Raw genomic sequence first — 12,645 nt, 5'->3', positions numbered from 1 at the left:
TACAGATGAAGATTTCCCTCATAAGTATAAATGTCTCTTACAAAAGGATAACTTCTACTCTGCTTTCAGAACTTTTCCTACGTCTGCTGTTTCTTTAATCAGCCTAAAATAATCTTTATGCTAAAGAGGTATATTTTGGGGCAGTGAATCCTTGCTCCCATTTTTTGTCTACCTTATGGGGTTGCTGTGAGGATTAACGAGCTTCAGGTGTACAGTAATCATTGCAGTGTCTGGCTCACAGCAGTCCCTCCTCAAATCGCCCCTACTCGCTCTGTGCTCAGTCTGTCTTGTCTCCACTCAACTCTTGGGCCCCGTGCGTCCCAGTCCCAAAGTTGCTCCCATCAAAAGTGAGGATTCTTCCCCTTCTCTCATGCCCTGTGCATTTAAGCCATTGGTAAGTCCAATGAGCTCTCCCTCAAAAACATGCCTGGGTCTGTTTCTGTTTCTTCGTCTCCACCGCTACCATCTTCCTTCAAGCCTTCACCTTCCATCACCTTGGCTGTGGCAATACCATCTCAATTGATCCCTCTGTTTGACCCACGGCCTTTTAAAATCCGTTCTCCTTGTGGCAGCCAGAGCCATCTTTTAAAATTTTGACTCATGTCACCCCTTTGCTTAAAACTGCCAATGGGTCCCCATACGACTTAGAATTAAATTTAAGATGTATCAGACCCCTGCTCATCTCTACAATCTCATCTCGTACCCTCCCTTCCGTTCATCGTGGTTCTGCTACACTGACCTCTTCGTTTCTCCAATAAGTCAAACTCATTTCTCCCTCCAGACTTGGTACTTCTGGTTCTTTCAGCCGAAGATACCCTTCCCAGGATGACTTATTTTCATTATTCAGGCTGTAGCAGAATTGTCACTTCCTCAGAGAGGCCTTCCCTGACCACCTTGTCTAATGTAGCCAATGACTATAGGATCACTAATAAGGTGACCATATAATTTATGATCAAATCTAGAGCACTTATAGGAGTGAAAGGGCCTCTATAACAATTAAGCCAGGACAATAGTCCTGGTTCAGTCAAGATGTGTGATTGCCCTTGTCCTTATTCATGCCTTCTCTATCGTATCACTGTGCTTTATTTTCTTCATAGTCCTTGTCAATAACTGATATTATTTATTTACATATATATTACCTCTCTGCTCTCTTACAATGTAAACTCCAAGAGGATGGGGCTGCTGTGTCTTTGGTTCACTGTTGTACCCTCATCCCCTTGAAAACTAAACTGTGTGTTTAGCACATAGTAGATGCTCTATAAATACGTGTGGAGTAAAATGTATTGACTGTAAGGCATTGTGATTGCCATGGGTTAGGTAGTTGTGGGTGAGTTATCCTGGCTACAAGTCACTTGTCATTTGGAACAACGAATCATAAAACCTACCTTTCTCTGCTGACCAGGAATCGCGTTCTTGTCCATATCAGGAGATTCCAACCAAAGCTGGCTTGGGGTATACAGGGCCACCCAGAGATTACTTAGTTACTCCTGGCGACCCCCTTGTCTGAATTAGGTTTGATAAGTACAGATCAGGAAATAGTTCCAGGAGTGAGAGGTACTTACTTAACTTGATGAGAAAAATGTCATGGTTTTGCAACATTTGGGGCCATAAAATCACTTTCCCTGCTTATTGATCGGAAATGCCAGAAAAGCAGTGCTAGAAATAACACAACAGGATCACTGAATTAATTAGTGTGGGTACCGATTGTGTAAGATTTGGTTATTGTGGAGTGGGGATTGGATTGCATATTAATATTTAAGTCCTTTGGAAGTGGCATCGAAGGAAGACCCCTCCCCCAATCCTTTGGTTCCTCCACAGCCCATCCCCCATGAGATGGGATTTCTTGGGGGCTCCTATCAGAAATCCCCTTATCCCAGGCAGCACAGATTACAGGCCGGTCTTGGACTTGCACTATTTGCATTTCTATAAAGGAAGGGTCTGGTATTATGTAACTGTGTGTGGGTTCTGAGGGCTTCTAATGGGCCTCCCTTTGTACAGTTTCTTAGCAGCCAATTGAAGTTTGTAAGCTGAAACAAAGAGACTCGAGTCCATCACTCTCTGACCACACCTCTGAGTCTGGCCTGCCTCTAGGAAAGCTAGCACCTCCCCTTCTCTTCTCAGCAAAGCTCAGCAATCCTTGTTCAATCATGGTTCCTCCTGGGAAGAAAAAGATAGGTAAGGACCAGCTGTGTTCTGTTGTTAGAACTTCAGCTGAAGCCAGGGAAAGTCTTCAAAAGAGTTGACCTGCATTCATTCATTCTAAAATGAGGTAATGCTGCTTAATAGTGTTAAAGGAAAATTCAACTGAGTAAATTTTAAAGATCTAATTGGCTTTATTGAACAATTCATAAATCAGGTAGCATCCCATCCAGCAAGTAGAAAGGAGCTCTGAGGAGCTGTATAAAATGAAAGGCTTTTAAGGGCAGAAGTGGGAAGGGATAAGGAAAGGGCTGATTACCTCATCTTTCTCTGGGGGAATGGAGAGGGTCTATGTGGCAGATTAGTTCATTGGCACTGTCCAGGAAATTCCAAACTGACTGGTTAAGACTACATTTCTGGGGGAGGTTGAAACTGTAATTAGGTTAGGTATCAAGCCCTGGTTCGGTGGTGATGTGGGCTTAGCGCAAGTGACTCCATTTTGGGCCTGTTGTTTCTTTTTGACAATAGTCAAGAGTATCCTTTAGGGTCAGTAGGAATCTGGGCTCTGTCACTTATTAGCTGTATGCCCTTGGACAAATTATACTTCTGGGTTTCAGTTTCTTCATTTGTCACACAAGAACAAAAATTGTACCTTCCTCATTGGTTGGCTGAGAGCATTAAGGTACATCATACATTTAACAAATATTTATCCAGGGTTAGAGCTCCCTATTTGTCAGGTACTATACTTGGTGCTGAAGGCACCAAAGTAAATAAAATAGACAAAAAATCCCTGCCCTCATGGAGATTATATTCTAGTAGGAATAGACAGACAATAAAAATATAAAAATATATTAATACTATGGAGGGAGATAGAGAAGCTGACATTATTTGTGAGAGCATGGTGGAAAGTATCACTGGGAATGGGACCATTGGGCAAGACCTGAAACACAATCCAACTAAAGACCTTTATATGGTGCACAGAGGTTGTAATATACATGTTAGCTATTTTTTATTCATTAACTCATTAATTTTGTTAGCCACTCATCCATTCACCTCCACATTTGTTCAGTAATTCAATGACTAATTCTCAATCACCCATCTATCTCTTCATCTATCCATTCATCCTTCAGAAAATGTCAGGTGAAGGGATATATGCATTGTGGATTGAATGCCCATCTTATCATCTGACCTGAGGTTCATTCAGGAGGAATTAGGGAAGGGAATTGAAGGCTTGGGATGGTTATTGATCAGAACATGGTGTATTAGAGTTTTTCACAAAACATAGGATAGAAAGAGCCTAAGTGGTTTCTTTTCAAGCTAACGTTTATTGAGAATATACTTTTTGCCATGACCTGTGATAAATGCTTTATATGCATTATCTTATTTAGCACTGAGAAGTTAATTTGTAGTTGCTACTTAATTTGTAGATGAGAGAACTGAGTCTTGGAGATAGCTAATCAGCCTAAGGTCAGAGAGTGATTGGCAAAGTTAGTATTCAAACTTGGGTTTGACTTCAAAATTCATGGGCTTACATGCCTGGGCATATACCCAGACAAAACTCTAGCTCAAAAAGATACATGCACCCCTATGTTCATAGCAGAGCTATTTACAATAGCCAAGACATGGAAACAACCTAAATGTCCATCGACAGATCAATGGACAAAGAAGACATGGTATCTATATATATATATATATACACACACACACACACACAATGGAATACTATTCAGCCATAAAAGGAATGAAATAATGCCATTTGCAGTGACAGGGATGGACCTAGATTTTATCATACTAAGTGAAGTAAGTCAGAAAGAGAAAGACAAATACCATATGATATCACTTATATGTGGAATCTAAAATATGACACAAATGAACATAACTACGAAAGAGAAACAGACTCACAGACATAGAGAACAGACTTGCAGTTGCAAAGGGGGAGGTGGGGTGGGGGAGGGAAGGATCGGGAGTTTGGGATTAGCAGATACAAACTAGTATATACAGGACGGATAAACAACAAAGTCCTAGTGTATAGCACAGGGAACTATATTTAATATCTTGTGATAAACCATAATGGAAAAGAATATGAAAAAGAATATATATATGTATAACTGAGTCACTTTGCTATACAGTACAGCAGAAATTAACATAACATTGTAAGTCAACTCTACTTGGAAAAAATTTTAAAAACAACCAAACCAAACCAAACCAAAACAAAACAAAAAAACAAAATTCACGGGCTTAGCCGGTTTACTGCAAGGACTCCACCAACTCTGGGTCCATAAGCCAGTCAGCTGACTCCTTTTACCTTCATATTCTCAGTCATCAGATGGAAGATTCCATTTCTGCTCAAATCTCAAGGTTGAATGAGAGGACGTATGTGTGTGGCCAGGCATCAGGAATTACCAACCAGAAGGGGTGCCATGATTGATTCACTGTGCTCCAGCTCCAACAAGCCTGAAAGGGCTTGTTATTACATGACCTTTCATTTCTCAAGCCTCTGATGATGGTAAGACAGCAGTCTGCATGCAAGGTGAATTTGAACTGCTACCTGCTTTCCAATTCCCACTGGAAGGGCCCTTAGCAGGCTAAGAAGCTGGAAGAGGTATTTCACTCTGGTTTCCAGTAATTTGTTCTGCTCTGTGAACTTCTGTGTCTGCTTGTCCAATTTCATGAAAATTGGATTCATGAGTGTTAACTGGTGCTGCTTAGCTAGTTTAAAAGGGATAGTGTCAAATGGAGGAAGAGCGTCCTGGTGTGATGGTTGAATCCCTAGGCTGCTAAGAATCAGGGTTCTGCATGAATGCCAATATCACAAGTTATTGTGGCAGCCTCCTCCAAGCTACTCTTATAGAAGGCAGTATCACCCCAGAGACCTTTGAAAGGAGGAGGGACACTTACTCCATTAGAACAAGGAGAGGATTTGCTTAAGAGACTGGTAGTCTTGGTCAAGATGTTCATTCATTCATCAAATCTTTTCCAAGCACCTGCTATGTGTCAGGCTCTGTTTTGGGCTCTGGAGAACCAGTGGTGAATAAAACAAATTTTCTGTCCTCATGAGGTAGGTACCTCTATCTGAGGTAGGTAAACAATAATCAAATGAATATATGATTTAATGTCAAGCAGCATTTCCATCCGATGCTTCTATATTCTCCACTAAGTATGAAAAAAAGTTTGTCTTTTTTTAAAAAACAGCTTTATTGAGATATAATTCACTTACTATAGAACTCGACCATTCAATGGTTTTTAGTATATTCACACATATGTAAAAATCATCACCACAGTCAATTTTAGAACGTTTTCATCACCTCCGAAAGAAACTGTAACCTTTAGCTATCACCATCTTATATCCCAACCCTCACCTCCAGCCCCAGGCAACCGCTCATCTACTTCCTGTCTCTATAGATTTGACTATTCTGGACAGAAAAAAGGTCTTTTGAGAGTGAGGGGGCAAGGAAGGAGCTTTTATTGTCTCCACCTCCTAAAATGAGGCCTCTTGGACTCAGTTTCCCTTGGAGCTTTCTCCAAGGAAAGATCCAAATTTCCATAGCTTTGGTGTCTGGAGGTGGTAGGGGGTGCTGGCCAGTGTCCTGACAGAGGCATGACAGAGACATTGCAGGTTCAGTTCCAGACCACTGCAATAAAGTGAATATTGCAATAAAGCAAGTCACACAAATTTTTGGGTTTCCCAGTGCATATAAAAGTTATGTTTATATTATACTGTAGTCTATTAAGTGTACAATAGCAGTATGTCTAGAAAAATTATTTGCATACCTTAATTAAAACATAGTTTATGGCTAAAAAAGCCTAACCATTATCTGGGCCTTCAGTGAGTTGTACTAGTAACATCAAAGATCACTGATCACCATCACAAATATAATAATAATGAAATAGTTTGAAATATGAGAATTACCAAAATGTGACATGGAGACATGAAGTGAGCAAATGCCGTTGGAAAAATGATGCAGTAGACTTGTTTGATGTGGGGTTGCTGCAAACCTTCAATTTTTTAAAAAAAATGCAATATCTGTGAAGTGCAATAAAGTGGAGCAGAATAAAATAAGGTGTGCCTGTACACAATTACTCTGTTATTATCTTACCTTCCACCTCTACACCCTACCTGAGGTTGCATACTCCCAGCCAGCAAATGCTGAGCATGAATATGCATGCGCAGACACAGAAGACTCCTGTCCCCTGTGCGGTCACATCCGAAAGCAGTAATAATCATGTCATGTTTATAGAAGCCCTGCCTCAGTCCAGTTGCCATAGTTCCCCACCTGGACTCTGCAGTAGCCTCCTCTCTGGTCTCCCCATTTCCCATCTGGACTCGCTTCCAACCTGGTCTTCCTAAGATACCAGGATAGATGTTACAAAGCATGAATCTGACCACGTCGCGCTGTGCTGATGAAAATCCTACATGGTCTTCATGATAGTCGAGGTTCCTCTTCATGGCCCTGTATAACCTGGTCCCTGCCAACCTCTCCAGTGTTATCCATCACTATTCCCCCTTCACTATCTGAATCACTTGTGGTCCCTGCAAAGTACCACGCACTCCCTAGCAGACCTTTGCACATGCTGTGGGCCTCTCTGGAACACTCTCTCCTGCCTATATTGCCTAAATCCCACTCATCCTTAAGGTCTTAGAGATTACTTCCTTTGGGGAAGGAATATTTCTTCAGGATGTGTTTAGGTACTTGTATTAGTTCTCTATTGCTGCTTTAAAAATTACCCCCAAATTTAGCACTTTAAAACAACAGATATTTATTATCTCACGTTTTCTGTGGGTCAGGAATTCAGGAGTAGCTTAGCTGGCTTGTTCTGGATCAGGGTCTCTCGTGAGTTTAGTCTTGACATTGGCCGGGGCTGCAGTCATCTGAAACTTGATGAGGGCTAGAGGATCTGCTTTCAAAATAACTCACTCATATGGCTGTTGGCAGGAGGCCTCAGTCCCTAGCCCCATGGGCTGCTTCATAGGACTGTTGAATGTCCTTACAACTTGGTAGCTGGATTCCCCAGCGTGGTCCAAGAGACAGCTGGGAGGAAGCTACAATGCTTTTTATGTCTGCAGTGAACTAAATGTTTATGTACCCCTAAAATTCATATAATGAAGTTCTAACCCCCAATTCTAGGAGGTGGGGAATTTGGGAGGTGATTAGGTCATGAGGGTGGAAGCTTCGGGAGTGGGATTAGTGCCCTCATAAACAGGACCCCAAGGATTCCCTCTCCTTCTTTCTGCCATATGAGACTATGACAAGAGAATCACAGTCTGTAACGTGAAAGAGGGTCCTCACCAGAACCTGACCATGTTTGCACCCTGATTTCAGTTCAGTCTCCAGAACTGTGAGAAATAAATGTTTGTTGTTTATAAAACACCCACTGGCATTCTGTTATAGCAGCTTGCGCAAGGTAAGGCAATGTCCCAGAGGCTGATGTCACATACTGTGGCTTCTATCATATTCTATTGGCTAGAAGTGACGCATTAAATATGGCTTACACTCAAGGGGAAGAGAACTAAGCTCTACCTCTTGAAAGGAGGAGAGTTTGTGGACACATTTTAAAACCATCATAGAGCTCCTTGTCCATGGTCCCACAGCATCCTCCACTTATCCTTACATTAGCACTTAGCAGACTATGTTGTCACAGTCTGTCTCCCTCACTACTCCACCGTGGGTTCCTTGAGCATCAGGACTGGTTTCCATTTACAGTTATATTCCTAGATCCTTGCACAGTGCTTGGTAACCATCTATTTGTTTGAATGACTCAACGACCTGTCTGGACACATAAAACCTATAGATCAGTGCTTTTCAAATTTCCATGCATATACATCACCTGGGTGGTTTGTTAAAATGAGGATTCTGGTTCAGTAGGTCTGGGCTGGAGCCTGAGATGCTGTTTTCCTAACAAGCTCCCAGGTGATACTGATGCTGTGCTTCATGGAGCGGGAATCTAGATCACATGATCCTACTCCCAAACAAGCTTAATAACCTAGCTGGGGAGACACTTCATCCAGCAGGACAGCCCGAGGCCACCCACAAAGCAGCGTCAGCCCAGTTGTGGGCACACCTGCTGCATGCTGGGCTCCTCTTCTTTCAACGGCCTAGGATGAAAGAGGAGATGTCAGTAAAAGACAGTCAAGAAAGGGTCTGTGGGGCTTCCCTGGTGGCGCAGTGGTTGAGAATCTGCCTGCTAATGCAGGGGACACGGGTTCGAGCCCTGGTCTGGGAAGATCCCACATGCCACGGAGCAACTAGGCCCGTGAGCCACAACTACTGAGCCTGCGCATCTGGAGCCTGTGCTCTGCAACAAGAGACACTGCAATAGTGAGAGGCCCGCGCACCGCGATGAAGAGTGGCCCCTGCTTGCCGCAACTGGAGAAAGCCCTCGCATAGAAACGAAGACCCAACATAGACAAAAATAAATAAATAATAAATAAATTAATTTTAAAAAAAATAGAATCTAGGCAATAAAATAAAGTCTAACCTTTAAAAAAAAAAAAAAAAAAAAAAAAAGAAAGGGTCCGTGGAATACAGAAAGGCTTCCAAGGTTATGTGTGTTCTCAGTTGGCTCTGCAATGCACAGCTGGGCAGGGGTCACTCATGTACAGGCAAAGGGGTTGTGAGGCCTGAGCAAGGGCCAGAGGGAAACTGGCTAAAGTGCCAGTGGGCAATGGCAGGTGATGGAGTCCCCACGCCCACCCCAGAGAACTTATGGAACCCAGTCTGTCTGTGTGATCAAAGCACCACTTTGGCTGGAGGCAGGGAGATTAAGAAGATGATATATTTGTACTGTTCTTCACAGTTCTTGGGATGTACAATTCTAAGAGTCACGTTTTAAGGAAAATTGAGTAGAGCCAGACCATTGAGATGTTTTCCGTTAATACCTTGGATCTCACTTTTATCCTTGTGGCTCTGATTTTAACAACATGGGGCACTGGTGTATATGTGTAAAGTCTGTGGCCTTAAGACAGGAGATTTCTTCTTACTACATGAAGGGCTGATATAAGCATAGGGTAATAATGATAATTCCCAACATTTGGGGAACAGTTTCACATCCATTTAATCTAGGGGTTCTCAACCTTGACTGCACATTAGAATCACCGGGGATCTTTACTGATTACTGATGCCTGGGTCCCACCTCCAGAGATTTTTGACTTAATTCGTCTGGGGTGTGGCTTGGGCAGCATTTAAAAGTCCTCTCCAGGGACTTCCTTGATGGCGCAGTGGTTGAGAATCTGCCTGCCAATGCAGGGGACACGGGTTTGAGCCCTGATCTGGGAGGATCCCACATGCTGCGGAGCAACTAAGCCCGTGCGCCACAACTACTGAGCCTGCGCATCTGCAGCCTGTGCTCCGCAACAAGAGAGGCTGCGACAGTGAGAGGCCCGCGCACCGCGATGAAGAGTGGCCCCCGCTCGCCGCAACTAGAGAAAGCCCTCGCACAGCAATGAAGACCCAACACAGCCATAAATAAATAAATAAATAAATAAATAAATAAATAAATAAAAGGCATGACTTATTAGCAATTTATTCGTGTTTCATTCCTTAGATTGGCTAGGATAATTGAAAGAAAAAAAAAAAAGTCCTCTCCAGGCAATTCCATTTTGTGGCCATTGTTGAGAGGCACTGATTTAACCTTATAAGAACCCTTCACTAATAGGCAGATAAGATTATCCTTTCTTTTCCTTTCTTCCTCCCTCCCTCCCTCTCTGTCTCTCTTTCTTTTCTTTCTTTCTTTCTTTCCTTTCTTTCTTTTCTTTCTTTCTTTCTTTCTTTCTTTCTTCTTTCTTCTTTCTTTCTTTCTTTCTTCTTTCTTTCTTTTTCTTTCTTTCTTTCTTTCTTTCTTTCTTTCTTTCTTTCTTTCTCTCTCTCTCTCTCTTTCTCTCTCTCTCCCTCCCTCCCTCCCTTCCTCCCTCCTTTTCTTCCTTTCTCTCTCCCTTCCTTTCTTCCTTTCTTTTCTTTCTACAAATAAGAAGCTGTATCACAAAATTGACTGACTGGCTCAAACTCACACAACCAATAAGTGGGAGGTTCAGATCTCAAACCTATGTTAACTGGTTGTGCTTTTTCAATTTGTATCAGTATTGCCTCCAAGTGGTCAGTATTATGCCTATTACAAAGAAAGAGAAACTGAGTGTGATGGTTGATTTTATGTGTCCACTTGACTGGGCCAAGGGGTCTTCAGATATTTGGTTAAACATTGTTCTAGGTGTGTCTTGGATAAGATTAATATTTGAATCAATAGAGTGAATAAAACAGGTCACTCTCCCTAATGTGGGTGGACCTCATCCAATCAGTTGAAGGCCTGAATAGAATAAAAAGACAGACCTTCCAGCAAGTAAGGGGGAACACCTCCTGCCTGACTGCTTTGAGCTGGGACATTGGTCTTTTCCTTTCTTCAGACTGGAACTGAGACATCAGCTCTTCTTGGGTCTCGAGTCACCAGCCTTTGGACCTGCAGCTACACCATCGACTTTCCTGCTTCTCAGGCCTTTGGAATTGGACTGCAATTTACATCATCAGTTCTCCTGGGTCTTCAGCTGGCTGACAGCAGATCTGGGGACTTAGCTTCCATAATCATGTGAGCCAATTCCTTATAATAATAAATTTTCTTTATAATAATAGTAAATAATAAATATTATTATTATTTATAATAATAAATCTTATATTCTAATAATACATCTCCTATTGGAGAACGCTAAGGGATGGAACAATTAGGTTTCTAGATAAAGGTCAGACTTTGAGTTAGGGGACAGTTAGTTAGGGTTCCAAGTCCCTTACATCCCCGGATGTTCCTTCCTCTCTTGTTTCTAGTCTTTGAAGCTAAGTTTGGGCCAATACCCATATTAGATGAACAAATTCTAGACTCCTTGATGACAAGGTCAGTGTCAGTGTCTGCAGATGCAGGCCATGAATAGTCAAGGTTGGAAACTAAAAGTTGGCAGGAAGGACTGTACTTTATTGGAACCAAACCGAGAACGTCAGTGATCTTAGTTTTGAGCAATTCTTGATCCTGGAGTTCATCCAAGTTCTCCTTTGGACTCTTGCATCCTACCTGCCCCCCATCCATCCCCAGTGAAACCAGCAGATGTTAATGATGGAATTTGGAGATGCTGAAAGGATTCCCATGGTGGTGAGGAAGATCCTAAATGTTTCACAAAAAAATAAAAATAAAAAGCATTATCTAAAGAAGGGAGCCAAAGTGCTCAGACACCACTTGGCAGCCAGGGAGTGTGTTAAATCAGAACAATCAGGAGGGAAAAGTACTTTGCAGTAAATTTTTTCGAAGGTGGTTCCAGAGCTCCTTCCTCTTAGGAGAGAACTGTCTATGTTTAGAACCAAGGAGAGTCTTACATTTAGAGTTTTCTGTAGGTGTGGAGTGTGAGTCCCTGAGGGGCTGGTCTGCAAAGAGACAGCGGGATGACGAGATAATAGGGCATTGAGCGGGGAGGTGCCTGAGAGCAGACAGAAGAAGAGAATGAGGAGAGGGAGGCAGACACGTGCCTGGATGCTGGAGAATGTGCAGGCATGTGGCTGATCAGGGATTTGGGGCTTTTGAGAATGGGAACATCTAATATCAAATTCTAAATCATTTGAAATGCTCTCATGCAATTTCTTACCTGAAAGCTTTGGTAAAATCTTCGGTTTACATAGTCTAGCGGTAGTATTTTGGGGGATTGATGGATTGGGGTGTTTATTAGGAGGGGTGATATGGTGCAGAAAGAAGAAAAAGTATGTCTGGTATTTTTGCCGTAAGTACTTTTGCTGCGTAACTAATTGACCATAAGGCAGGTTTGTTGTAAAAGATAAAATAAGGAAAAATAAAAGAGGGGCATTAAAAAAGACATAATGAAACATGAAAAATGGGTAACAAAAATTAAAAAGACTTTATTGCAAAATACAAAATATTTGAATACATTTGAAATGCATGTAAATTCATGGCAATACTGCTCAAATAACTGATTTTATTTTGCATGTTGTATCTAAGCACTTGTCTTCCAGGTCTTTCATTCACAGTATTTTATACTTTTTTTTTTTTTTTTTTTGCTTGTTGACTTGTCTCCTCATTTGGCATCACACTTTTTCATTTTGATAAAATTCTTCATTAAGAGAGGCATCAGCTTCCAAATACTAGGATGCATATTTGTACCTGAGCTTTGTATCGCGTTGGGAAAGCTGTTTGTTCTTAGCAGGTTGTCACATGTCCACTGATAGACGTTCCGAAGTTTTATGGAAGGTGTGGGTTCAACTCTACACCTTCAAATCACTGAAGGATTTGCAAACGATACATTATCATTTTCTAGTACAGCATTCACTCTGGCTTTACACTCTCTTAATCACACTTCCAGCAAGTTTTATCACTGTCTTTTCTACCAAGTCCATATAAGTAGTTATCATCTACTATTTTAAGATTGCCATGCCTACTCATCACTGTATAGACTATCATGAGGGCTAAGATTGATGGAATGTAAAAATTGGAGTCCTATGTCCACTAAGAAATGAAACCAAACTG

General features: G+C 41.8%; 1 protein-coding gene across 5 annotated transcripts in view; it reads left to right on the top strand.

Annotated features, from left to right (window-relative positions):
• Positions 1-12,645, top strand: part of RPS15A (ribosomal protein S15a) — a 399,535-nt gene that overhangs the window by 381,432 nt on the left and 5,458 nt on the right. For 4 of the 5 annotated variants that reach the window (XR_014236119.1, XR_014236120.1, XR_014236121.1 and 1 more), the window contains one exon: positions 4,459-9,639. The gene's annotated coding sequence lies outside the window, so the exon portion shown is untranslated. Of the gene's footprint in view, positions 1-4,458; positions 9,640-10,534; positions 10,714-12,645 lie in introns of those variants that run through there. The other variant, XR_014236118.1, reaches the window with a different exon arrangement.

The sequence above is a fragment of the Balaenoptera borealis genome (genome assembly GCF_965194805.1).
Source record: "Balaenoptera borealis genome assembly, chromosome: 16".
Taxonomy (NCBI): domain Eukaryota; kingdom Metazoa; phylum Chordata; class Mammalia; order Artiodactyla; family Balaenopteridae; genus Balaenoptera; species Balaenoptera borealis.
Note: the sequence above shows the minus strand (reverse complement) of the source record. Positions and strands in the feature narration are given on the sequence as shown.